The sequence below is a fragment of the Coffea eugenioides genome, chromosome 5, assembly GCF_003713205.1.
Source record: "Coffea eugenioides isolate CCC68of chromosome 5, Ceug_1.0, whole genome shotgun sequence".
NCBI classification, from domain to species: Eukaryota; Viridiplantae; Streptophyta; class Magnoliopsida; order Gentianales; family Rubiaceae; genus Coffea; species Coffea eugenioides.
The window spans coordinates 21,250,089-21,276,276 of record NC_040039.1 but is presented as its reverse complement, the minus strand read 5'-3'; the positions used below and the strand labels follow the sequence as shown (position 1 = coordinate 21,276,276).

General features: G+C 37.2%; 1 long non-coding RNA gene across 1 annotated transcript; it reads right to left on the bottom strand.

Annotated features, from left to right (window-relative positions):
• Nucleotides 1-223: 223 nt before the first annotated feature.
• On the bottom strand, nucleotides 224-2,434 carry LOC113770063. The gene is made up of 3 exons (XR_003468387.1): nucleotides 2,314-2,434; nucleotides 1,188-1,251; nucleotides 224-359 (listed from the first exon to the last, which is right to left on the bottom strand). It is a non-coding gene; the product is annotated as an uncharacterized LOC113770063 (long non-coding RNA).
• Nucleotides 2,435-26,188: the final 23,754 nt, after the last annotated feature.

Sequence of the window (26,188 nt, the reverse complement as noted above, 5' to 3'; positions counted from 1 at the left end):
TTCATAGATGTGACAGCCCCACCTCTCCCTAGGGCAAACCCTAGGGTATCAGCGGACTGCCTGCCCAACTCTCGCCAGGACTCAGTCGTTCAAAGTACTAATATCATCAATGAAACGAATATAACATTTGACAATGCAGGGGATTGAAACACTAACTCAAACATAATCACTAATTCAACAATTCAGCTTAGTACATATATCATCGCATGCCAACTTACCACGCTTCACTCAAAATTACATAATATAAATCACCCTTAAGAATTTAAGCTTACAAGTCTGCTTAAACGAAAGTTACAACCTCAAAACGCAAGAACGGCAAAATAAAGCTAAGAAAGCCCTCGATCAAATCCCTTCCCGATCTGTTAAGGAAAACAAAGGGAATGGGGTGAGCTAAAGCCCGGTGAGGTTCCAGGTAAACAAGTAAATACATAGCCACATAAAATCACAAAATAGCCAACTAAACACCGTACAGTAAAATAACAGTTTAATCACAGTTCAATTCAAGGATACGAGTGGCTTTCAAAAGCCAAAGGTCCACTTGAGCTTGATCATAATTGCCTCCTGTTGACACTCCGTCAACACTTGTAACAGTAAATAGGTCCGTAGAACACCACTTTCACCAGTCTCCGTCCACCAAACAACCCCCCACCGGGCCCGCACTCCATAAACAGTAGTTTGGTAATACTCGAGTATACCAGGAATCCGAGTTTCCAATGCTCAAGGATTCCAATGAAACAGTATCAAGCCGAGGATTTTATCACTGGTGGTGCTGGACAACACAACAAGCAAGCACAACGGCTATGCTTCACCAGGGACCTCCAAGCAAGATTCAATTTCCAGTGAACAGTAAACAGTCCTCAAGGTTTATCGGCCTTCTCGACCAAGCCCTTGCTGGCTCGATACAACCGACTCACCTATGAGGTTGGGTACCCAAACAGTAACAGTAGTTGGTGGAATGTCATCCACGCAACTTAAGCACAGTCATGTATAGCAATATCTCATTTCATGTTAATTCATTCAGTAAGTAGAGCCTCAGTGAAAAGAAAAAATAAGGAAGGTCGAGTGCGATAAAGTACACACTCGCCTCAATTTTAATTAAAACAGTGTTTGGCTCAAACAATAACAATTCAATACTTTCAAGTACACGAATATTTCACATAACAAGTAGCAGGTAGTGGAACACTCACCTGTCAAGCAAAAGTAATAATCGACGTCAAACGTCTCAGTTACGATCACCGTCGTTGCCCAAACCTAGGTCAACGAGTGAAAACATTAATAATTGGATTCGTTCCCTACTAAAGTATAGGTTCATTAAGAGGCCAAGTGAGTAGCTTAAGCTACTTAATCCGGCATGCAAATAGGGTCTAAACCACGGTGAAAGTTCATGGAAAACAAGCCTAGTATGTACATGAAAGTTTGGCAAAAGAAAAGTTTCACTAAAGCTCAAAGGCTTCATTACGGGTTAAACTGTCTCGCCCGGCCAGCCTCGGAAAAACGGTCATTACTCATTGTGGAAAAGTCAGAATTAGGTTCTGTTAGTTGCATTGGAAACTAGGTTCATAAGGCTAAATTTGTCTAGAAGAAACCATTTCCAAAATCCCAACATAAGTGGCTCAAAATTAAGAAACCAAATGAACTTTCTGGACTGTCTCGGATGAACAGTACCGCCCGGACAGCCAACTTTCCAGACTCGCCACGGATCGCTCGGGATGAACCAGAAAATGAGCTTTGTACCGTTTTAAAGCTCTAAGAGTCTACTTTCAATTTCCACAAATAGCACTCAAATCCGATCAGTGAGTAACAGGTTATGACCTTAACAAGATTGCTGGACAGAAAATTTCTGGACCTAGTCCAGTTTTCCTCCTTCGTTTATAACTCAAAATTTATTCAACCAAATCGGCTAATTTTTTGTAGACAACCTCCACACACATAACCCAACATATAAAACTCACGTTTGTAGCTAAAATGTACATGAAAATATCAAGGAAAAACCGGGCAGCAAGCTTAAAAAGTTTCGGTCAGCACACTTTAAAAATTTCTAACTTCTACTCTTCTTGTTATTTTCATTCCTTGCACATAACAAGTATTAGATCCAACTAATTAGGGGTTGAAAACATATCAATACTTCATAAACACACATGAATAAGGGTTAGACATTTCATCAAACACTTGGTATGCATATTAGTAAACCTAACCATTACTTGATTAACTCAAGAAACTAACCCCAAATTCAACCATAACAAGTTGTTTTCACCATTTCAACCTCAAGTAGATGATATAACATCATAAACCCAAATTTTAAAGATTACATACCTTACTTACAAGTTGCTTTGGTCACCAAACAAACCACCACAATAGAAGCTTTAGGCTTGAAACAACCTCAAAGATTGAAGGAAATTTTCTCACAAACTCTAGATCTTTCTCTTTTGGTTTTTGTTCAAGATCAAACTAAGGTTGTCATAGCAAGAAGATGGAGTTTTCTTCCTTCCCTTGGAAGCCCTTAAGGTGGAAGAAATTTTGGAGGAAAATGAAGCAAAGTTGGTTTAAAATTCCTCTAATCCTTTGGTCAAACAAGATACATGGCTAGGGTTTTGCCACATGGCTCCATTATTGTCCTAACCTTTCTTAACCTTTGACTAATGCCAGTCTTACCTTTCCAAATGCACCAATAATTATTCAACACCTCCAATCTCTCACATAAAGTCTCTACCACTAATAAAAGAACACTTGGACAATTACAAGTGGTGAATTATTTACAACCTAGCTCAAGGAAATATGTTACTTCAAGTAAAATGAATTGAAATGAAATGCATGGAAATTATTATAACACATAGAAAATAATTTGTAAGGGCATATATTAAATGGTCGAGATCTTATAATAAGGCATGTAAATAAGAAAATTGTGTTTTAAAGTGAGGGTCAATACAAGGGATTTGTTGTAACACATTGTGAAATATAATGCTAGGGCATATAAGAGGTGGTTTAAATCTTGGTGCAAGGCATGTAGTTTGGGGAAATTGTATTTTAAAAATGAGGGTTCTCACAATAGAGCCCACTCCAACCACTTAAATCCAAACAACAACAATAACAATGAAACAACAAGCTTCCTAGCAAAGATCAACCCACTAAAACCAAGATTAGATGGTTGGATGATTACTATCTCTTAGATGATGAAAAACCAGAAATTTTGGTCACCAAAGTCTCCAATAAACTCGGCTAGAAGACCTCTTCCTCTAAGCCAAGGTGAATCTCCAAGTTGTTAGAAGTTGGATGGTGTTTTTGGGGCAAGATTGGAGCAAGAATGGTGCAAGGTGAAGTTGGATTTTCTCCTTCTTCTTCCTTGTGTGTTTCGGCCAAGCTAAGAGTGGGGAGAGAGAGAAATCTGGTGAATGAAGCTTCTCTTAGAAGCTCAAAGACTTGGGGCCAAAGTTTTTTCCAAAAGTCAACTACAAATAGTGTCGCGCGTGCGTTTCGTGTCCGTTTTCTCTCGGATTTGTTTCACTTGTGCCCTAAACCTCTAATGTACTTTCTTTAACATTATAATTATTCGCTCGTAGTAGTCTAAAAATAATTTTCTAAAGTCCTTCAATTAGTCGCGCACGTGAAAATGCGAACTTCCGACTCGCGTGCGATAAAGCGCAATTTCTAAGAAATTCTTGTAACGATAATATAACTAACAAATACTAGGGTAATTAATCATAAAAATAACTATTTTAAAACTAACACATGAGTTCTTAAATCTCCAAGGTCACTGTACTCTCAGATCGGATATTGCTTCCAAACGCGTATTCACTAAATCTTACTAAATGAGCTTTCAAAAATTAAATTTATTAACGGGACGTTTTAAAAATATATATAAGTCATAGTTCCATGTAAATGGTTATAAAAGGGTTGAAATAAATTTATTCGGAGAAAACAAGTGAATAAAAATTTAAATAAACCAGCAAAATAAGATAAAAATAAGAAAATTTTTTGGTCCTCACATCCTTCCCTCCTTAAAAGGAATTTCATCCTCGAAATTCACACTTAGGACAATATCATTCCCTTCATGGTTAAGCCTAGCAGATCAATCACTGACTTACGTTTTCCAACCCATACTTCGTAATTTCTATTCATCCAATTAGCAATCAAACTTTGATTTTTCCCAATAGGTGTTTTAACTTCCAACTTATAGGGCAACTTAATCGACCTCATGTCTACCCCATATAGGTAATGTTTCCACTTCTTTAATGCAAATATCGCAGCCGCTATGTCCAAATCACGAGTTGAATAATTTTTCTCGTGAGATTTTAACTTTCTAGAGGCAAATACAATCACCTTATCATGTCGTATTAATATACATTCTAAACCATCCATTAAAGCATCTGTATAAATCACAACTACCTCCTCTGCTCGGTAAGGCTAACACAAGTGCATCGGTTAAGCACTTTTCATTTTTAAAATTCTTCCTCACATTTAGAATCCCAAATAACTTACCAAATATTACAATCTTAGAAAAGTGCTTGATAAACCAAAGGTAATGTTCGGCTAACTCTAAGAACTCCAAATTTCGGCAGGATTTTCTGGTCGTTTCCTCTTAAAGCAGCTTCTACTTTAGCTGAGTCTATAGTAATTCCTTCCTTAGATATTGTACAACCTAGAAAGGCTACTTCTTCCAACCGAACTCACATTTATTGAATTTAACGAAAGTTGGCGCTCTCTCGGGGTTTGTAAAACTATCATCAGGTGTATTTCATGACCTCCTCAACCTTAGTGTATACCGATATACCATTAATAAATATCACCACCAATTGATCCAAATACGGCTTAAAATCCGAATGCATTAAGTCCATAATTGCTGTTAGTGCCTTCGTCAACCCAATGGGCATAACTGTGAACTTGAAATACCATATCTTAAATTGAAAACGGTCTTAAGTTTATCAGTTTCTAGGATCCTCAACTGGTAATAGTTCTTCTTGAAATCCAGCCTGGATAGTACCATAGATCCTTACAGTTGCTCGAATCCTTATCCATGTAAAGCAAAAGGGCATTTGTTCCTAATGGTCATGTTGTGCAAGTCTCAATAGTCTATGTATAACCTCAAACTTTCATTCCAAATATTACATCCAGTTTCTTAATTGTTAGACTCATTAAATCAATCAAATATTTTGTAAGGATCGAAGACAATCAAGTGGAAGAGATAAACATTGTAAAGATCACAAGCGTAACAAAAAGTAAATAAAAAGGAAAGAATTGCAAACCAATTAACTACCCAACTCCTCTTGAGCTTGTAGATTAATTTAAACAAGGTTCTTCAAATTGATGAATTACAATCACTCTTGTGTACAAAGGAAGGTTCACCTCCTCCTTATCCCGAACTCCACTCGGTCAAGTTAGGACGTTTTACTATCCCTCAGGACAACCCTCACAGAGCTACACTCATGAAGTATTTACTCACAAATGAAAAGCTTACAATGAACCTCACACCACTAAGACTACAAATATTCTTTGAAGAGTATTTTCTCACTAAAATCACTCTAGATCTTTTGTATCTTCAGTGTGCAAAAGTTGTTTGAAGTATCTGACCAACCACTATTTATATAGGATCAAGAAAGTGCCTCATTAGTGCTTCCAACGGATAGAAAGTAGCTGAAGAGTCAACTAGCCGTTGGAGTGTCGGACGTCCGATAGCCCTGTTTTATGCGTCCGACAGCAGGCAGTGAGTTTAAGAGATTTTCTTCAATTCTTTCGGACGTCCGGTGCAAGCTTTTTGTGCGTTCGACAGCAAACAAAGAGATTTGAAAAATTATCTTGTTTCTATCGGACGTCCGGTAGAGACATATTCAGCATCCGATAGTTTTGTCGACTTCGAAGGATCCTATCGGACGTTCGAAGCATGCGTCCAAAGTTGTGCAATGATTATCGGACGTCCGGTACTGTCTTCTTGAGCGTCCGACAGGTTCAGCATACTCTGCCTTTTTCAAATGTGCTTAATCTCTGAACCTGATTTGTTTCATTACTGAAAAAGCCTTTGAGGAGATGTTAGCAATATCCATTTGTTTTGTAATCATCAAAAGTTAGGGACCAAGGTCAACATTCTCCCCCTTTTTGATGATGACAAAACAATGGATGGAAGAAAGAAAAAAATTGAGCATATAAGCATAAGCTCCCCCTCACACAATGCATCTAAACTTATGAATTCAGAATAACTCCTCCTTACACATAGCATCCATATATTTCCTTTCACCAACTTAAATCTCACAATTAATATATCAAGTTGGAAATCAAGCGTTGGGTCCCAATTTTAGTCCTAAGTTCTCGATTTTTGGTCCACTGCCGATCCCTGGTCGCCTCCAAGACCTCAAGTTTGCCTACACTCTCAAGTACATTCTCGACCACGTCTACTATCGTTCATGTCTTATCACCGATCTAAAGGTGTGGGCAAAGTTTAAATATACCAGTAAGCCATGAAATCAATTAAAAGTAAGTAAATTGTCATATGTTATAAAAGATCATAATAGTTACATCAAATTAGAATAGGTTTATCAAATCATTTCAAAAGGAAAAGAGAAACGACAAGGTCATAACAGAACGTGCTAAGTTGCCAAGATACAAAACAACAAAAGGACTTTCCCCTATGCAAAAGATTACCACCTCCAAAAGTGCCAGTCTAAACTAGGGTAAAACTACAACCCCTATTCCTCGAGTGGAGTCAAATCCATCCCCACTCGTATTACTTCCATTATTTGGATCTCTTCTCATAGCCATTAGCATTAATCACCCCCTTCTGGCCCTCGACTGCTTTGCAGTGGATCTAGCAGACCGCTGAGTATTTCCTCTTTTCTTAGAAGCTCTAAGATAATTTGAAAACTTATGCTCGGTACTACCGCACCTCAAACATTTTCCTTGTTTTCTCCAGCACTCAGCCTCAGCGTGGTTAATCTTGCCACAATATCCACAAGTTACGTGAGGAGTCACGGCTTAGTTTGGGAATTTTCTTTGTATTTCTTATCCAGTTCTACGTTCTTGCGTAGTAACTCAATTTTCTCTGCATATTCTTGCTTCCACCGCCCTTCCCAGTAGTCAGCCAATTTCTTTTGAAATTCTAACTCATTTCGAAGAATGTCCATTTCCTTACGTATTTCTTCCAAATTTGTCATCTTACCAGTTGACTTAAGTCGAATGTTAGCCTGCCAGGCAATTCAAAGGATCAAAATAAGTAACTATTCACAATGGAAGCTCTGGCCATATTACTCTTTTATTCTTTCGCTTCTAGGTTACCCCAGAAAATAAATCTTAACTATGCTCTGTTTAATATGGACGAGCTCTTGAGTCTCCACAAGATTACTATCATTACTTACAAACGTTACAAAATACGGAGATTTTATTCCCTAATATAAAAGTTTCAAACCCCAATTCACTTTCCAATACTCACTTGCAAAAGTTACTCGAGGAGAAACCCTAACCTCTTGCTTTCACTAGTGGCTTCTTTAATTCTCTCAAATCAATTCTACTATTTTGAGGTTAGACCCTCTGTGAAACTTAGATGGGCAAACTTCAAGAATCATTCTAACCTCACACCACTCTTGGCTCTTAGGCTGATTGATTGGTTTAGGGCTTTGGTGCTCAATCAACCGTGCGAAAATATCAATCATATAGTTAATAGTAGGATCTACTTGGTTATGCCCTTTATTTCTAGGGTTTTGTTTTGGCCCAGCAGTCGTTCCCTAATCACCTCCTTGAGCTTAGGGTTGCTTAACCCCTCGCCCTCGGTCCCCTTTCACTTCTTTGGATGCTCATAAGTTTATCATTTATATAGGCATGACGTAAAATGAGTGCACATAAATGAAGTTTGAAAATAACACTTTGATCATGCTAAACGAAATTAATAATAAGGGAAGACACCGAAATAATCGCAAATGTGTACAAACCAAATCATAGATTTAAAGTCATAAAGCAATAAAGTCAAGTATCTCATAAGTAACGTTCAATTGCTTCAAAAGTGAGATAGTACGGTTAAACAAGTACAATGGCCTTTGAACAAGCTCTAGCCCGTCTATCCTTGACAAAAACTATTAAAATAGTTTAAATCACTAGCTTAATGATTGGTGGAGCCAAAAGTCTCTGCTACTTCCGTAGGATCATTTTCATTTCCATCACTTGGAGCTTTTCTGTCACAGCCCCACCTTCCCCTGAGGCGAACCAGAGGGTTCGGCGGGCCGCCTGCCCAGCTCTCGCCGGGACTCAGTCGTTCACTACAATCCTCCATTGAATTTCAAGATATATATATCAAATATACATCAAAGGTTCCCAAACTTTACATATCAAAAGCGAAGCGTCCACGCTTCCGCAGCGCCACTCTGATCCTTGATCACAATTAGTATACAGGAGGAAGTCCAAAACTAGACTATTACACATCCAATCAATTCTAAACGTTCAATACAATCCCAATATGAATGATTACACAAAAGGAAATCCAAGTTCAATCCATACATGAGATAATCCATGAATAAACACTACAAGCCCTTCCTTCGCCTTGAGCCCTGTGGAGGGGAATAAAACATTTTTGGGGTGAGCTAGAAGCTCAGCGAGTAACCAATAAAATCAGTTATCAAATCTGTTTAACAATGGTTCATTTCAATGATGTTGTAAATCAAAGGATAAGTCTAGAAACAATTACAACATTTACAAAACATTAAATATGGAGTATCAATAATTCAAGAAACATTTACAATGGAAAACGATAGTAACATTCATGAAAAGGATACGTTCGTTCTCCTGTCATTTCATTGCATTTTTGGTTTCATTCGTGCATTCATTCACCCCGTCCCTGGCTTTTGGCCAGGCTCCACCAACCTACAAGGTAATACTCGAGTATACCGAAACATTCACCCAAGTTCCTAGTCGCCCGACCGAGTCCGCTTCTGGCTCGAGACGACCGGTAACAAGGGGCAATGGCCAGTTTAGCCCAAAAGGCTTACATTCATGCGCAAGTAGCATTTAATCATTAATCATTGAAAATTTCATATTTATTTAGGTCGAGTGCGATAAAGTACACACTCGCCTAGAAAACTCGTTTTAACAATCATTGAAAGCAAAATCAATAATAACAAGACACTGATATGCAAGCACGCATGATATGTAAGAAAACAGTTCCAAAATTAAATTTGGAAACAGTTCAAAAGTAAATAATGCAAGAAACGGTTCATAAATAATTTTAGAAATAGTTTGAGGTCACTCACCTCCATGGCTCAGAAATCATCCATTAAATATCATTGCCTTGCTCAAATCCAAGTCTTAAATCACAAACTCAATGCAAACAAGTTCCTTCAAAGTTTGGACAGCACTTCCCCTGAATTTGCTTACTTTTCCAGCCATCATGGCTTCATTATATCCTCAGCCAGTCCCAAAGGTACACACACAACAACAAGTTCATCCAATAGCCATTCAGCAAGCTCCAAGTAGTACTAGTACAAGTCAAGCTAGGGAAAAGTCCGGAAATGAAAGTTTAGTTCAAAACCAGAAAAACAGTTTTGACGTCCTTTTGCGGTAATGGCACCAAAGGTACTACGAGTATCGGATGGAGGTCCAAGACCCACCGTTTCGAAGCTAAGAACCATGGCTACAACAATGTAGAAGGTCACTCAGTCCAAATCCCAGCACAACTAAGTCAAATATGCCAAATAACAAACCAGAACCGTACTTGCAGGTTTACAAATTACACTATGCTGTAATCAGTACAACTCAGTCTAAACAGGTCTAAATACAGAAATTCCAAAGGAATATGGTAGCTAGGACATCAAGCTACATTTCATCAGAAGACCTCAACACCCAAATCCAAAACAATTCCAGTCAAAACAACCCATTTCAGACACAGTTCTAACATCCTGATGAACCCAGAACAGCAATAGTAATTTCGGATTATCTCATTCTACACTACTCCAATTGACCTGAAATTTTACAGGCACCCTTAAAAAATCAATACCTACAATTTTCATTGTTTGAGCCAAGGCCAATTCGGCCTCTAACCATATGATACAAAACCGGACAGAAAGGGGGTTATGAAACCCTAACTTTCTCAAATTCCTTCCAAACCCAAAATTGGTTACAATTACCAATCATGTACACCTACTATAGTCATTAGCCATCAATTCCAACCATCATAGATAACCACAACATCATGATCACAATTAAACCAGAAAATTCATCAATAAATTGAAAACTTCACCAATTCCTCTCAAACCAAGAAATAAACCACAAATTCATCACTTTAGCTACCATTAAGCACAACTTAAGCTTCATTAAGTGTAGGAGGAAGTTCAATCACCACTCACCTAGTAAACAAGAGAGAAGGAGTTGTAGGACACCTTAGCTTCCTTGAACACTTTCACAAAATCACTTACTAGCACCAAATGGAGGGATTTTATGGAGTAGAAACAAATTTCAGCAATTGGTTTGGATGATTTGCACTAGATGGTAGCTAAAAGTTTGAAGAGTTTTCTTCCCTCTTAAGCTCAAGATGGCCGGCCAACATGGAGAAAGAAAGAGTGAATATTTGGTCAATTCTGAGATATTTAATCAAATGGTAAAGAAAGGTCAAAAAGGTGAATAGTTGTCTTAGGCTTCAACCAATGGAAGTGTGACACTTGTCACTCCGTTAAATGCATTTCTATCCTTTTGTTTCCTCTCACATCAATCACATCTCATCCTCTACTTATCTCTTAACACCCGATAAATTTCACCCAGTATCCGGAACTTAACCTAATTGGTCGAATTTTTCTGAACTTTTCGCCCTAGTGGGTCCCACATCCGGTATACACTCTTAATTTCTCAAAACCTATTTGATACTAGAAAAATCATCCAAAAACTATATCTGCTCCTTAAAAATATCTAGAAAATTTCCCTACTAAAGAAAACGCAGAAAACAAGCCATTAAATAAATAAAACCCTAGAAAATGGGAAAAGTACGGGTTCTCACACTTATACTTTTCGGGGCGTCACATTTTCTCTCTTTTTTTTCCACCACGTATCTTGCCACTCACCATTTGTTCAACCAAGGTAACACACCTAGCCATCGACTTATCCGTCCGGTCTTTAATTTTCGTGTACTACCATAGCAAGTCGGTTCCTAGCTTTTTGAAGCTGCTCACAAGGAGCCTCTGTCTTTTCCTCATTCCTCAATTACCTCAGTTTTCACTTCAGGAACTCTAGTAATCTGGGTATCCATAATTGCCCTCAGTCCTCGATTATCTTCTCGAACTACCCTAGTATCCTCAGACAACCGCCTCTGGTCATCGATTACTACTAACACCACGTTATTTGGGTACAAGTAAATTCTCTAGAAATCACATGGAGTCCTTGTTCAGCGAGTTGGATTATATCTCCAATGAACTCTCTTAGGCCCTTCTCGATAGTGGACCACCGGAAGGCGCCCCCGAGATGACTTAATATCACCATTACCTTCCGTAGCTTACACTTAAAAGTAAAAGCTCAGATAAGTTCAGATATACTAAATAAACTAGGTTTGATCATTTTGTACTATCCCACATGTCCCTCACAAGATCAAGACTTCTAATTATCCACTAATTCAACCTTAGATTCTAATTTTCATCCCCTCGAGCAGTCACTTAATTTCCCAACCAATTCCACAGTCCGGCATCCTAAACTTTTAAGCCTAAGATACACTACCAAGATATGAAGCCTAAGCTCTGATACCAACTGTGATGCCCCCACTTCTCTCAAGGGCGAACCCAAGGGTATCCGCGGAACGCCTGCCTAGCTCTCGCCAGGACTGAAGACAATTCAATTCAAACTTAACGATACATACCAAATAATACAAGTCTAAAATGAAGAGAAGTCGCTTCCGTAACTGAATATCCAAATCTTACATCATGTTCTCGAAAGATACATCAAGTTCCAAAATACAATCATTAAAAGTCGACTAAACATTTGCAACCAAGATTCCAATCGAAAGTATAATCTAGTCGGCTTTTCCAAAATCTTTCAATCCAACCTGTTAAGGAAAATAAATCTACGGGGTGAGCGATTGCTCGTGAGGCCAAGAAACACACATGCAAGCATGTAATCCAAGTAACAATCACAATTTAGCAAGAAAATCAGTAGTATTCAAGTAAATAACAATTCGAGTGAGAAAAGTAAACAGAAACAATTCAAGAATATAGGAGCTCTCAGGAGCTAAGTTCCACTTGCTTCGCCAATGCTCGATCAATTACCTCCCCGCGGTGACACTCCGTCAAGCGGGTCGGCATTTCGTCCGTAGAAACTTCACTTACCCGTTCCCCATTCACCATTACATACCCCAGCGCCGGGCCCGCTCTTCTTTTATATAAAGCGATACTACTCGAGTATGCCAAGCGAGATCTCTCCAATAGATCATACTTATACATTTTTCCCATGGCTCACCAAGCTTCTCCACCAAGCCCATGCCGGCTCGAGTCTTAAGGTCGGCCGATGAGATTTGGGCGTGCCCGTTATTATCACTGAGAGTCAAGGAGATTCACTCTTATCGATTTATGTAATCATAGCACAAATAATCACTGAAACACTTCACTTAAATATTCACTTCATGTAATTCACTTCAAGTAATTCACTTTAAGTAATTCAAATACACATCACTTAAATGAGAACGAGTGCGATAAAATACACACTCGATCCGGCATTTTCAAAATACCCAATCACTAACAACAATTAAGCACTTAACACTTATTCACACACTTGACACTCACCAATCAAAAACAAGGAAGTAGTGCCCAATTGAGGGTTTAAGCGTCCACTGTGAGATCCTCTTGAAAGTCCCCTTGAGTGCCTGAGCAAATAACAATTAACTATCACACATTATCGCTTATAAGTCTCTTGTTAACAAAGAGATCATACACTTGTACAATCTAAGAAAATGGCATGGAATAGAGCTTTACTTGCTCAAAATTCAAGGTTCAAAAGTGAGGATTCATTAACACAAGAAAACTGATTTCCTTCGTAAAATTGAGTTTAAAACGATCAATCATTATCAAAGGGTAGAGAAAAGTTTCCAAAAACTCATTTCTCATCAAGTTTGAAAACTTCAATTTTAAGGAGCAATCTTTGAAAAATCATATCTTGCACTCCTTAAGTCCAAAATTGGAAAATCTTATGCCGTTGGAATCTTGTTTCAAAGTATTAAAAGTTCCTAGAAGACACTTTTCCAAGATTCTAAACGGAAGATATTCAAATTTCAGTTTAAAGTGGCTGATTCGCACTACAAGACAGTTTCAGTCCTAGTTTTCGGCAAACTTTGGAAATTCGGCAAAATTCACAGAAAGTGAACTAGCCTCTAAAATTTGTAACTCAATTAGAATTCCAACTAAGATTTAAAACACAACAAACGAAACTGAAATCGGAGTTTTGAGCATTGATATATAGCAGTTCAAAGTTGGTCGCATTTTATAAACCGTTCAATCATTTTCCAGATTTGAAAGGCTATATTTGAAGTATTATTTGGCCATCGAATTGGCATTGAAAATACACCAAATTTGGTACACTAAATCTTCCATATATGAGCTATATCTCTACGAAATTTCACGCAAAAATTCACGTGGGAAGGCAGTTAACAAAACAACTGAAGTTTGTGAAATTTTCAAAACAAATCTTCCAACTCAAGCTTCTCTTTCCTTTTCAAACACTTTGTATCATGAAATCAGTCCAATTTTTGGGTCATTTGTGAAACCAAGGTCCAAGAAACATTTCATAAGCAATTTTTAGTTGGTTGACCTCAAAATATCAAAATAAAACCTCTCACAAGCAACCAAACCAGTCGGCCAGCATGAAAAAAGGGTTTTCCAGATTTGCTGCAGTTCGGAAATTGGACTATATCTCACTCAATATAGGTTGGAATTGGTAATGGTCAGTGGTGTTGGAAACTACAATCAAAAGGTTATAATTCATTAGAACAACTCATTTTGAACTTCAGCTGGCAAGTGGGAGAAAACAGAGCCACAAGTTGCAGCTTCTAGCTTTCCCTCAGTTTGACAATGAAACAAGACAGCAGACTTTGCTCAATCACTACAGGTGACTCGGTTCGAATTGGAATGTGCATGATACACCGTTAGAAAACTATGGATGTCTAGTTTTGAATACCACTAATAGCACTCAATTCCGACATCCGGACAGAGAGATATGTTTGTTCAAAGAACACTGCCAGAGGACCACTGTTGCACGTTTTCCAGATATGAAAAATTTAAAATTTCAACTTTTACCCAACCAAATCGAGTGATTTTTGGTGGAAACTTTCCATACATCCTACACAACATATCTACATTAGATTCAAGGTCATTTGAGCATAAAAAATTTGAATCAAAGCTTCAAGAAAAACAGGGCAGATCTTCATCTTCTTCCTATACAATTTTTCTTTGGTTTTTCCTTTCACTTTTCCAACAAATCTCATCTTGTTTAACACATAATTACCTCAAATAAAATTCATTATCACCATATCAGTTCAATATATCCATTGTGGGATTTCATAGTGCCCACTCCAACCATTTAAATCCAAACAACAACAATAACATTGAAGCTACAAACTTCCTAGCAAAGATCAACCCACTAAAACCAAGATTAGATGGTCGGATGATTACTACCTCTTAGATGATGAAAAACCAGAAATTTTGGTCACCAAAAGCTCCAAGAAACTCGTCTAGAAGGCCTCCTCCTCCAAGCCAAGGTGAATCTCCAAGTAGTTAGAAGTTGGATGGTATTTTTGGGGCAAGATTGGAGCAAGAATGGTGCGAGGTGAAGTTGGGTTTTCTCCTTCTTCTTCCTTGTGTGTTTTAGCCAAGCTAAGAGTGAGGGGAGAGAGAGAAATCTGGTGAATGAAGCGTCTCTTAGAAGCTCAAAGACTTGGGGCCAAAGTTTTGTCCAAAAGTCAACTACAAATGTGTCGCGCACGCGCGTTTCGTGTCCATTTTCCCTCGGGTTTGCTTCACTTGTGTACTAAACCACTAATGTACTTCCTTTAACATTATAATTATTTACTCTTAGTAGTTAAAAAATAATTTTCTAAAGTCCTTCAATTAGTCGCATGCGTAAAAACGTGAACTTCGGACTCGCGCGCGATAAAGCGCAATTTCTAAGAAATTCTTGTAACAATAATATAACTAACCAATGCTATGGTAAGTAATCATAAAAATAACTATTTTAAAACTAACACATGAGTCCTCAAATCTCCAAGGTCACTGTACTCTCAGATCGAATATTGCTTCAAAACGCGTATTCGCTAAATCTTACTAAACGAGCTTCCGAAAATTAAATTTATTAACGTGACGTTTTAAAAATATATGTAAGTCATAGTTCCATGTAAATGGTTCTAAAAGGGTTGAAATAAATTTATTCAGAGAAAACGGGTGAATAAATATTTAAATAAACCAGTAAAATAAGATAAAAATAAGAAAATTTTTGGGTCCTCACATCCTTCACTCCTTAAAAGGAATTTCGTCCTCGAAATTCACACTTAGGACAATATCATTCCCTTCATGGTTAAGTCTAGCAGATCAATCTCTGACTTACGTTTTCCAACCCATACTTCGCAAATTCTATTCATCCAACTAGCAATCAAACTTTGATTTTCCCCAATAGGTGTTTTAACTTCCAAGTTTTAGGGCAACTTAATCGGCCTCATGTCTACCGCATATAGATAATGTTTCCACTTCCTTAATGCAAATATCGTAGCCGCTAAATCCAAATCATGAGTTGGATAATTTTGTGATGCCCCCACTTCTCCCTAAGACGAACCAAAGGGTATCTGCGGGATGCCTACCCAACTCTCTCCAAGACTCGGTACAAATCCCGTTCAAGTTTAATACAATACTAGCTATCACGACAAGATAAAGTAAGAAAGATAAGTCGGATTCCATAAATAACATTCAAACTTACACCACGAGTTCCAAAATACATCAATTTTCCAAAATATACAACTGCCAAAAGTCTAGTCGATTACATTTAAACCCTAATACAAAAGTACATCCCAAGGTTTTCTCCGAGTTTCGCTCCATGTCCATTTCTGTTAAGGAAAACAAATCTACGGGGTGAGCAATTGCTCGTGAGGCCAAGAAACACACATGCAAGCACATTGTCCAAATAACAATCCCAATTTACAAGAAGACGATAATAATCGAGTAACTTACAATTCAAGTGAAATATAAACAGAAACAATTCAAGGATATGGTAGCTCTCAGGAGCTAAATTCCACTCACTTTGCCAGATCTCAATCGTATACCTTCCCGTGGTGATTCTCCGTCAACCGGGTCGGTATTTCTAATCCGTAGGCACCACTTTACTTCACAAGTCCTTCCACCATACAAACCCCCACCGGGCCCGAACGTCGATAAAGACGCTACTGAACGAGTAGGCCAAGCAAGATCTCTCCAATAGATCAAGATTATCATGTTATTCTCATGGCTCACCGAGGTTCCCGACCAATCCCATGCCGGCTCGAGTCCCAGTGTCGGCCTGTGAGTTTGGGCGTCTCCCATGTAACATTTGTGAGTCGAGGAGATTCACTCCAACGACGTACTCAACCATAGCATACCATTTCATGTCATTCAAGCATTCGATACATTCAATCATTCATTTCATTTCAATCAATTCAATCATGAGTTATTCAATTCAAATGAGAACGAGTGCGGTAAAGTACACCCTCGACTCCATTTTCAAAATCTCCAATCATTAATAACAGTTAAGCATGTATCAAGTTCGCATACACTTGACACTCACCAAGTAATTCAAGAAGTAAAGCACACTTGAGGGTTCAAGCGTCCACCGTGGGATCATCTCGAAGGTCCTCTTGAGTGCCTGAGCAATTAATAATAACTATTACACACTATTGTTTAAAACCCCTAATTATCGAAGAAGATTGTACTAGTGTACAATCTAAGAAGATATCACGAAAATGAGCCTTAATTACTCGCAAATCGAGGCTCAAAAGTGGGGTTTTAAAACACAAGAGAAATCTGATTTTTATCTTTGAAATCAAGTGTAAAACGGTCAAGTGGTATCGAAGGAATATGAAGAGTTCTAAAAGCACAATTTCCTTTAAGTTCAGAAATTTCAGATTTGACAAGTAATCTTTGAAAAATCACATCTCACTCTCTGTAGGTCCAAAATTGGAAAACTTGGTATCGTTGGAAACTAATTCCAAAGTACTAAAAGTTCCTAGAAGACATTTTTCCACGATTCAAAATGGATGACATTCAAAATTCGGCTCAAAGTTTCTGTTTTGGAATATCAAGACAGTTTCGAGGTTGGTTTTTGACCAACTTTGGAAATTCGGCAAAATTCATAAAATACTAACTAGCCTCTAAAATTTGGAACTCAATTAGATTTATAATCAAAATTTAAAACACAACAAGAGGAACAAGAATCGAAGTTTTGAGAGACAAGATATAGCAGCTCAAAGTTGCTGAAAATTTCTCACTGCCCAAGGGTTTTCCAGATTTAAAACATGAATTTTGAGACTTTGGTTGGGCATCAAAATGGACTTGGAATGGCACCAAATTTGGTATTATTATCCTACCATATTAGGGATATTCCTCTGTCAAATTTCATATAAAAATTCGTACGGAAAGTCAGTTAACAAAGCCACTAAAGTTCCAAGAATTTCCAAGGCAAATCTGCCTTGTACTTCCGTTTTCCCTTTTCTAACTTTTGGGTCAATGAAATTATCTCAAACATGGTTCAATTAAGAATACAAGGTCTAATAAACATCCAAGATATATTTGGTAGGTGGTTAACATCAAGAATTTCAAAATAACAACTCCCAATCCAAATTAAGGCATTCAACTAGCCAAAAGAGGGTTTTCTATCACTGAGACAGTTTCAAAATTCGGCCACAACTCACTCAATTCAACTTTGAATTGAGCGTGGTTGGTGACGTTGGAAACTACATTCTTAAAGCTACAATTTCACAGAAGAAATCATTTTAAAATTCTGTCCATAACTAGCTCATTTTCAGGCAAACATTTGCAGCTCATAACAGGTTTTCTAACACAGCCGAGAAACAGGGTAGGTGACTTTGAAAGGTTGGTACGGTTCACTCAAGTGGAATCAGGGGATGAATTTTATTCCGTTAGAAAACTGGAAGTGTCTAGTTTCTAATGCCAGAAATAGCACTTGATTTTGACATCGGAGCAAAGAGTTATAGCTGTTGGAAATTCACTGCCAGAGCAACTCTGGACACGTTTCCAGCCACAAAAAATTTTCGAAATCCAAACATTTACCCAACCAAATCAAGTGATTTTTGGTGGAAACTTTCCACACAACCTGTAAAACATATCTACGTCAAAATCAAGTCAATTGGACCACAAAAATTTGCACCAAGAGGCGCGGCAAAGGCAGGGTAGAATCGGCTCCTTCTTTCCTTTTGTTTCCCTTGAGTTTTCTTTCCACCTTTCAACTTATAATCACTAGTTTAATCACTAAATCAACATAAACAACACCCAATATCATCACATCAGTTCATCAAGTCCATTATGGGATTTTATAGAGCCCACTCACATGATTTCCAACAATATAGAGGTACCCACATGAAGCTATATGTTTCCAAGTGCAATTTAACTTACAAAAGTTAAGATTTAAGGGTTGGATCTTCATTACCTCCTAGATGATATTAAACCAGAAATTTTTGGCCCCTTTTTGCTCCAAGAAAACCATGAGAATGAAGCTCCTTTCCTAGCCCAAGATGATCTCCAAGTTATTTGCAAGGTGTGGTAGAAATTTGAAGTGAAATAAGCAAGAGATGAAGCAAGATGATGAAGAGCTTTGGTCCTCTTCCTCCTACGGTGTTCGGCCAGCAAGAGCAAAGGGAGAGAGAGTGTTTTGCTGATGGTGAAGCTTCCTTGAGAAGCTTAAGTGTTTGTGGCCCAAATTTCTTCAAAAAGTCAACTAAGAATAGTGCGCGTACGCGCGCATTTCGTACTCGTTTCCTCTCGGATTTGTTTCACTTGTGCACTAAACCTGATACGGTCCTCGATCAACACGTTTCAAGACACGTAGCACGTTTGCCCAAGGATCTAGCGAGGTTGTCCAACGCTTGGATTGCGGGACCTAAAATCAACACGGACGACACGAGTTGGTTTAAGGTGGTAGGAAGACTACTCCAATTGAGGTGAATACTCAAGTGGATAGGTCGGACGAACAATTAAGGACAACACGAGATTGCTCAAGAACCCTTGCCAAAAGCAAGTAAAGGAACGAAATTCTCACAAGAAGAAAATCGAAAGAAGACAATTTCATTAATCAATCGAGTCTACCTTTTTGCTTGTATATAAGGTACCTTTTATAGGCTAAAACCCTAGGGACCTAATCCATCTTGGTCAAGGATTGGCGGCCCATCTACTTAATCTAGAAAAGGAAATTCGGGCCACAATTTGGCAAGAGTGGGCCGACTTTGCACAACCAAATGAAACTACTAATTAAGCTAGCAATTCAACTAATGACTCGATAAGCCCAACTAACAAACAACTAATAACAAACGACTAAAGGACTAACGATTCGGCCAACTCCATTAAGCTTCATTGACTTGAATAAAAGTGTAGGCAACTTGATTAACATCCTTCAAGCCTTCAATGTCCCTATGGACTCCTTGTTGGTCTTGGACATTTTGCACAAGGGTTTGGAGTGACTCCTTGAAGCTCTTGGCCCGTGCTTGTGTGATTGGGCCCAATGGAATTTGAACTGGGTGTCATTATTTGGGCTAAGGTCCGTGCACACATCAGTCCCCTCCTCTTGAGAAGGATTTGTCCTCAAATCTGGATGGGGATGAATGATACTAACAAGAGTTAGTAGTATGACACCTCAAATCGGATAGTGTGCTTGGAGGTCAGCCACGTTGGGAACAAATGAAAGGTCACGAGCCAAGTTAAATGTCGCTTGGTCAGCTTCATGAGGCTCTCAAACAAGGACATGCGCCAAGATAGGAAAGAGCTTGTGTAAGGCTCGTGAAAATTCTAAGTAGCAATCCAAAGCTCTCTAATCAGCCTTCGGCCATGGATTGTCATATTGTCACCTACACAATAAATCTCATAGTTAGTGGTCATAGGCATACAATTGTGCAACAGCCTCCCATTCTCATGCACAAGATAAGGATCTTCATAATGATGCTCATGAGAGCTAGAGAAATTCCGAATTGGGTTGTTCAAGGTGGTATGATTCTTCCCTGGTGGTCGCTGATTTGGCACAACTTGCCTATCTAGAGGTGGAACATTGAACCAATCGGGTTGCACTTCCCTAGAAGCATGAACCAGTGAGGTAAGGATAGCATTCGGATCTTGATTGGCACACTTGTGTGCATCACCCAACATAAGCGGCAGTAATGAAGTGAAGTTCACTCCATACGAATTACATGCATTTGGGCAACATGCAGCTGGAACAAGCAGGAAATCAGGTTGCAACTCTTTAGTCATAGTTGGAAAATTTTGGATAGCTTTACAACCTACAAACACAAAATAACCTTCAACTTGAAACAATTCAGAAATAGGATAAAGAAAGAATGAGACATTATTAACTAAATGGTAAGAAGGTGTAGAACAAGATTTAAATGAGAAAACTCCCTTTGACACTTCAATATTCCTTCCACCAATTGATTCAACTTGAGATTCCAGTGCTAGTCGTTTACACTTCTCATCAACACCTACATAAGAACAACAAGAGTTAGTGCTAGTAACATGCTCAAAATAAGGCAAAGGTGATGAATGAACCATAGGTAAAGAACAAGAAGTAGAATCTGGAATTTCCCTTTTAAGATGAGCTCGAATGAATCCTCCAATGGCGCGGACAGATTTGAATGGACATTGTTCCATGAATTGATACCAAAGAAATTTAGTTCCTAGAAGACAAACTCCATGGAAACTCACAAAGTGTCCAAGTGACTTCGGGATGGAACATGCCATGACCAACTCTACTTGACTTTGTTTAACCTGCACAAACGAGAATATACTAAACAAAACACATGTTACACTTTCCGCCTTTGTAAACAAGGTCAGCCCCGCCTCTTTACTCTTCACTAAGGCCAAATTATTCTTGCCTTTTCCCCCTCTATTCTTCTCGGGCCATTGCTCACTCATTGTATATGAGGTTTGATTTTCATTGTCTAGCTCATGTTCATGACTCGGTTGCAACTCATTCATATTTGGCTCTTCAATCAACGCGGAACTAGAATGAAATTTTCCTTTATTAGCACCGGTTGACACATGATTAAGTTGCTCCAAGTGTGAATCCAACACTTGGCTAATTCTTTCTATCATAGAATCAACCAATGCTTTAGTCCGAATTCGGAAATCATAGCTTGATTCACGAAGCTTTGACTCAATTTGAGAATTCTCGAACTCCTTGTCTTGATTGTCAAGGTACTTCTTAGATGAATCTCGTTTGCTTGAGGTTGACCTCGATTTAGATGTTCTGCGCAAACTTCTTTGCTCCTTCTCATACTCATCACAATCTCGTTTATACCTTTCATATACACACGAAGCACGGTAGCGTTCCATCTCTTCCCGGAGTGAACGAAACTCATGTTGTGAACTAGAGTCCATGGTACTAGAGTGCTTGGGAGTAGGCCGCTTGGAACCCCTCCTCTTGAGAGGCTCATTCTCCAAGAATTCTTGGTTGTATGAGTAAGAGGCAACTTCCCTAGGCATGATTACGTGACCTGCCAAAATGGTTAGCAAAGGAAAAGAGATTCCTCATGACACACAAGCTCACGTGTATGTGTTCATCACTCGTGTATCACTCAAAGCACTCAAATAAGCTTACCAAAATTCCTTACCTTGCTGGTTTGAGTAGTTGAGAAATGCCGCGCAAAAATCCAAATATTGTTCACCCAACTTTAGCGTAAGAGTAACCGAGAACAAAGACACAATTTGGAAACAATTTGGACACGATGGTGTAAGGTTTTGGCAATTTCCTAAGGCAGACAGATTTGGAATACGCGAGAATGGAAAAAGAAATAAGCAAATGCGGGATTTGGAAGTTTCCTAATTTAAATGAACTTAGTCAAGTGGAAATAGGAGAGTTATCCAAGCTGTCCACTTAGTTTTCTAATTGAATTTGGAAACAAGTTAGTTTTTGGTAACCCTTTGGAAAACCTTTTCTTCTTGTAAAAACGTTTAGAAACTTCCAAATTCCAAATTCTACTCCAAGAAGGATTGCACAAATCAGATTTGGTTTAGGAAACCTTTTGGGAAACCTCTTTCCTTCTCGTAACAACTTTAGAAGGTTCCAAATTCTACTCCAAGAAGGATTGTGCAAATCAGAAATTTCCTTCCCACAATTCGGTTGCCTTCCCTTTTTTTTTTTTTTTTTTCTCTCTTGTTGTGTTTTGCCAACCGATCCTTCCTTCTCTCTCTTTTTTTTTTCGTTTCTGTTTTGTTCCCTTTTTTTTTTTACTTGTAACAAACCAACACAACACAAAGATTTGACCGAATGGACTATTGTTTTTTCAGATTTGTGTTTGGCCAATTCAATCACACAAGAGACCTTCAAGATCCTCAAGATCCTTCAAGAACTCCCAAGTAAGTTATCAAGAACTTCAAGATTGTGGTCAAGAAATTCAAGAAACTCAAGATTCTTGTAGGTTCTCTTCAAGATTCACAAATACCAACAAGTTTTACCAAAATTCAGATTTGAAAAATAAGTAAACAACTTGGATGAAGTAAGCAATACTTGGATAGATTTGATGTGAGGACCCGAATTTTTCTTATTTTATTTTATTTTACTGGCTTAATTAATTATTTACTCACTTGTTTTCTCTAAATATTTTATTCCAACCTTTTTATACTCAATTACATGGAACTATGCTTTACATGTATTTTTAAAATGACTTGTTACGAAAATTAATTTTTGTAAGCTCATTTAGTGAGAATAGTGGATGCGTGTTTGGAGACAATAATTGATTCGAGAATACAATAAACTTGGAAAACTGAAGACTTATACATTAGTCTTAAAATAGTTATTTTTATGTTTAAGTCCTCATGTACTAGATAGTTATACCATCGTTATAAGAATTCTTTAGAAATTTCGCGTTATCGCGTATAAATCGGAAGTACGCGTTTTCGCGCGCGCAATTAATTGAGGGACTTTGGAGACTTGTTTTTAAACTATTAAGAGTGAATAATAATAGTATGAATGGAAGTGCACTAGAGGTTTAGTGTACTAGTGAAACAAACCTGAGAGGAATCGAGCATGAAACGCGAGCGCGCGGAGGGAGAGTTGACTTTTGGACCAATTGTGGCCACAAACTCATAAGCTTCTCAAGGAAGCTTTCCCATCAGCAAAACAACTCTCTTTTTCTCACCATAGCAGCAGTGCATCAAGGAGAGGAAGAAGAACCAAAGCTTCTCCATTTTTGCTTCAATCCTTGCTTCATTTCATCTCAAATCTTGCAACCAACTTTCATACAACTTGGAGACCATCTTGGACTAGGAAGAAAGCTTCATTTCCACGGTTTTTCTTGGGCTTAAGGTGACCAAAAATTTCTGATCTTAATCATCTAAGGAGGTAATGACGATCAACCCCTTGAATCTTGGTTTATGTGAGTTATATTGCACTTGTGAGCTCATAGATTCATATGGGTAGCTCTATATTGTTGGAAATCTTGTGAGTGGGCTCTATGAAATCCCAAAATGACTTGATGAGCTGATGTGATGATATTGGATGTTAATTATGTTGGATTAGTGCTTAATCTAGTGAATATAAGTTGTCTTGTGGAAAGAAAACTCAAAGGAAGCAAAATGAGAAAAAGGGACGATTCTGCCCCTGCTTTGCCGCACCTCTTGGTGCACATTTTTGTGGTCTAATTGACTTGATTTTGATGTAAATAGGTTATATAGGTTGTGTGGAAATTTTCCACCAAAAATCATCCAATTTGTTTGGCCAAAAGTTGAGATTTCGAAAATGTGGCAAAACTGGAATGGTGTCCCGTATTGCTCTGGCAGTGATTTTCAAACAGCTATAACTCTTTTCTCCGACATCGAAATCAAGTGCTATTTGTGGCATTAGAAACTAGACATTTCCAGTTTTCCAATGGAATAAAATGAATGCCCTGATTCCACTTGAGTGAGCCGTACCAACCTTGTAAAGTTGCCTGTTCTGTTTCTCGTCTGTACTGGAAGCCCTGTTTTGAGCTGTGACTTGATGCTCAAATATGAGCTAGTTGTGGACAGAATTTTAAAATTATTTCTTCTGGGAAATTATAGCCTTATGAATTTAGTTTCCAACACCACCAACCACACTCAATTCTAAGTTGAATTGAGTGAGTTATGACCAAATTGCAAAACTGCATCAGTGATTGAAAACCCTCTTTTTGGCTAGTTGAATGACTCTTTTTGACTTGGGACTTGTGATCTTGGAATTCTTGGTGTTAATTACCTACCAAACACATTTTGGATGTTTCTTAGACATTGTCTTCTTAAATGGACCATGTTTGAAAAGATTTCATTGGCCAAATGTTTTAGAAAGGGAAAATTGAAGTACAAGGCAGATTTGCCTTAGAAATTCTTGGGATTTTAATGACTTTGTTAACCAACTTCCCGAATGAATTTTTGCATGATATTTGAGAGAGGAATAGCCCTTATATGGTAGTGTAATACTACCAAATTTGGTTCGATTCTGAGTCCATTTCGATGCTCAACCAAAGATTCAAAGTCTATGTTTTAAATCTGAAAAATCCTTGTTTAGTGAGGAAATTTCTGTAACTTTGAGCCGCCATATCTTGGTGCTCAAAACTCCGATTCTTGTTCCACTTGTTGTGTTTTAAACTTTGATTGTAACTCTAATTGAGTTCCAAATTTCAGAGGCTAGTTCGCATTGTGTGAATTTTTGCCGAATTTCCAGAATTGGCCAAAAAACCAACCTCAAAACTGTCTTGGTATTCCAAAACAGCCTCTTGAACCCAAAATTTGAATGTCTTCCATTTGGAATCATGGAAAAGTACCTTCTAGGAACTTTTAGTACTTTGGAATTAGTTTCCAATGGTATCAATTTTTCCAATTTTGGACTAATAGAGAGTAAGATATGATTTTTCAAAGAATGCCCCTAAATTCGAAAATTCTTGGCCATTTTGTAAAATTTTCGCGCGGGAACATTTTCAAAGAATCCGGCCGTGTATCTGGCCAGTTCTTGGCCAGATAGTTGGCCAGATTGGTGGTGGAAATTGAAAAAAATATAAGGTGGCGTTTGGTTCGCACATCGGAATTGGATTCGGATTCGGAATCGGATATCTTGGGTTTGGAATGAGGTCATTCATTCCAATACATTTGTTTGGTTCAAGTACCTGGAATGTGTATCATTACTATAGTTGATGTTTGGTTCGTCGACTCTTTCGGAATGGAATATAATAAATATATTATAAATCACATTGTAAATGATAGTTATTGGCTCTTTGTAAATGAGATATAAGAAATTTTTACTAATTAAATATATTAGTATAAATGTATTAGTAAATTTAGTCTAACTGATTAATAATTTCTATTAGTAAACATGTATAATTATTAGTATAATTGATAATATTAATTATATTACACAAATTAATATACATTATATAATATATATAACTAATATTATTATTATTATAAGTTTGTAACTAATTAAATTAAATATTATATATATAATTAAATATAAATATACAAATGTTATAATATAAATATACAATTATAATTATATAATATATACAAATATTAATTATACAAATATTTTATATAAATGTAATATATATTACATATTAAATATAGTTGTTATTATATATTATTATATTTAAAATAATAATTATTATTATAATTATATAATTTATTAATATTACATACATGTATATATTATAATTATACGCACATATAATATACATTTATAAATATACATATATATTATAAATATATTATTATATAATATTAATAAATTTATAATATATATTATATAAGTATAATTATATTTAACTAAATAATTATAATATATAATTATATAATATAATAATATCATTATTATAAGTTTGTAACTAATTAAATTAAATATTATATATAATTAATTATAATTATATGAAAGTTATAATATAAATATAAATATATAATTATATAATATATAAATATTAATTGTACTAATATTTTATATAAATATAATGCATATTAATTAGATATAGTTATTATATATTATTATATTTAAAATAATAAATATAATTATAATT